The sequence below is a fragment of the Gopherus flavomarginatus genome, chromosome 7 (genome assembly GCF_025201925.1).
Source record: "Gopherus flavomarginatus isolate rGopFla2 chromosome 7, rGopFla2.mat.asm, whole genome shotgun sequence".
In the NCBI taxonomy this organism is placed as follows: Eukaryota; Metazoa; Chordata; order Testudines; family Testudinidae; genus Gopherus; species Gopherus flavomarginatus.
In genome coordinates this window covers 6,212,963-6,215,825 of record NC_066623.1, presented here as the reverse complement: position 1 = coordinate 6,215,825, position 2,863 = coordinate 6,212,963, and positions in this window count along the sequence as shown.

The following is a 2,863-nucleotide window of genomic DNA, read 5'->3' as shown; positions in this document are numbered from 1 at the left end:
AATCCTTGGCCATTTGCGGCTATGGGTGCTCCAGATTCAGCGAACCACCCTGCTTGGATGGCATAGCCCTAAAGAACGCTGCCTGTCCTGAGAGACACCAGCTGGTGCAGCCAGCGTGTGTGCAGAACATTTCAGGGCAGCTTTCTGTAGTTGAAAGGAAGGGAGCTCCGACAACTTTCTCTCCTGGCTGTGAGTGATGTAATGGTTTACCCAGGCCAACTGAGTCCCCAGCTACCACTCAACGACTCAGATATTTTTGGCCGACACACAAGTCCGTGTTTATTTTTATAACCGCGCTCTTTGAATTTGAGGGCTTATAAAGGTGAGGGGCTTAGAACTGCGACCAGGTAGGTTCTGTGCAAGCTTCACACACACATGCAACTTTACCAGGGCACCTCTGTCCTGACCTGAATGTCTCTTGCTTTCCCGGTGAGTGTCCATCATGTTGCTCTCTGCTGTGTTTTGAGACTGGGACTATTTTAATTTGTGACTGAAACTAGATCGGGACCCCAGTCTGGAAGGAAGGTTTGCTTGTATTTATTTAGCAAACACGTCCTCACATTTATGTTCAGATCTGCTCACATGTGCATCTGTCCATGTTATCATGAAAATGATAGCAAGTATATTATGTGTGTGCCTATGGTGGGGCGGTGCGATGTATTTACTTCAGGATTATCTAGATCTTATCCTGCCACTAGATACAGTACAGTATGTATCATCCCTAAAAATGTAAGCATGATTTTTAATACAGCTACTGCCTAGCTGTATTCCCATGGGACATCTATTGCTGGTCCACTCTGCAGCTGTCCAGGTAGCACAGAAGTGATTATGTTGTAAATTTCCTTTAGTTCTGTCAATCTTGCGTAGATAATCTAAGTACTAATTGAATGAGCCCTTACTGGTAAATAGTGTCAATGATTTCCTAGTTCCAACCAGTTCTCTGCACACGCGTCCTCTCTGTGGACAATACCCACAGCACTAGACAAAGCAATAGCATCACTTTTGTCTTACTTCCATCAACCAATTCAACTATTGTGTTTGGTAGGGGCCAGAATTTGACCTGTGTTTTGTTTTGTTTTCTTGCATTGATTGGCAAAGTCCACAGCCAAGATTTTCAAGAGAAGTGAGTGGCTATGAGTCCCGCGTACCTTTCCCCTGAAAATCAGGTCCCTTGACAGTCGTGAGCCAGGCATCCAAAGTAAAAAGACACCCAGAATCACTGATCTTGTGAAACGAACTTGGCTTAGGTCACTCTCAATTAAAACATTTCAAATCAAAGTCTTCACTGTTCTCTTGTTCTAAAAATAATTTATAAAGGGCAGGGGGAGGGGGAACCCAACCACTAAAACCAACAAGATGTATTGCCAGCCATCCAGCCCGCCCCTCAAATTAAGCCCTCCAATGACAAACTAGCACAAGGCCAACAACTTGTCCACAAGAAAATAGAATTCACAGGGACTCTTCAATTCAACTCTGGTGTGTGTGTGTGTGTGTGTGTGTGTGTGTGTGAGAGAGAAACCCAGGTGTGTTTTTGGGGGGGTGAGAGACAACTAGTTTAATCCCAGTGTCAGCTGGTCCCTGCTCTAAATAAAGGATGTGGCAGAGTTGACTCAGAATAGCACGGGCAAGAGGGCTTTGCAAAAGAAAGAAATGCAGAAGATCCTGACTCCCAAGGAGGAAGAATGGGTGGGTGGAGGAGGGGTTTTGGAAAAAATTGCTTACAATTTAGAAATTACCGGCAATTAATTCTGTTAACTGGGTTTATCCTTGTTCCTTCATAGAATCCTAACAAGATAACACTCTGGTGATCGCGGTACTCTAATAGAGCTCAGTCATCACGAACGCCTGGGGAGCAGTAGTACTAATGGAGATCATTAATACTTTGTGACATCAGGTCACAGACGCCTAAACTGAGACCTGATTCCAAATCTATGGCAAATAACCTTTGAATAACAAAAAGCAACACAACTTTCCAACACCCAAGAGGTCAGGGAAGCCCACGTTAGACAGTCATGCGTTCAGAATGCCCAAATCACACAGGGAAGGGGACTGATTCTGGCACGGGCTGAGCACTCGGGCTCTGATTCAGCAAAATGCTTTAAGCAGATGAGGAGACCCATTGACTGATGGCACTGCGATTAGGGTCCAGCCAAACGTGCAACCCACAGTCAGGGCTCTTTAAAATTCTACCTGTTCTGTAGGGAAATGGTTTCTTTGTTCCAGGAACATAGTGTTATTCAATGAAATTCATTGTGCAGCGGGAATGTTAAGGTCCAAGATTTGTGACTGCAGTTCATGGGGGTATTAACTTTCAGATGGCATCTGGCATAACCTTTAACTCCTAGAAGTTGACCTGGGTGCTCAGCTTTGACCTCTGAATGAGGATGACAAGAAACAGACAGGGAGACCGGAAACAGTGTCAGGTCATTTAGTGTCACGGTTTCAAATAATTATCTTTTATTACGAGAGACTCGTCAGATTACTCACACTGTGGCAAGAATTTAATAATAAAAGGCACCGGGAAACATTCAGAGGTAAAAAGAGTTCTCAGCCTGCGAGATCTAACCATCTCCTGTAAGTCTGTCTGGGACCTGCTCCATAAAAACCCCAACTAAAACAAAACAAAATCAAAACACCACAACAGCTTCAAAAAAAAAAGCAACCAGGCGCTTGTCTATGTCACATGCATCTTTCTGAGCAGGAGCGTCACCTCCACATTGAACAGAGCTTCCCTGGGGGAGCAGGGCTGGAATTTAAGAGTGCCAGAGGCAGTGATGGGAAGTGACATGGGGGGATGTGTAATGTCTTGGCTCCAGCGGAATCACAACAGCAAGATCCAATAAAAATACCACCACCAAACACA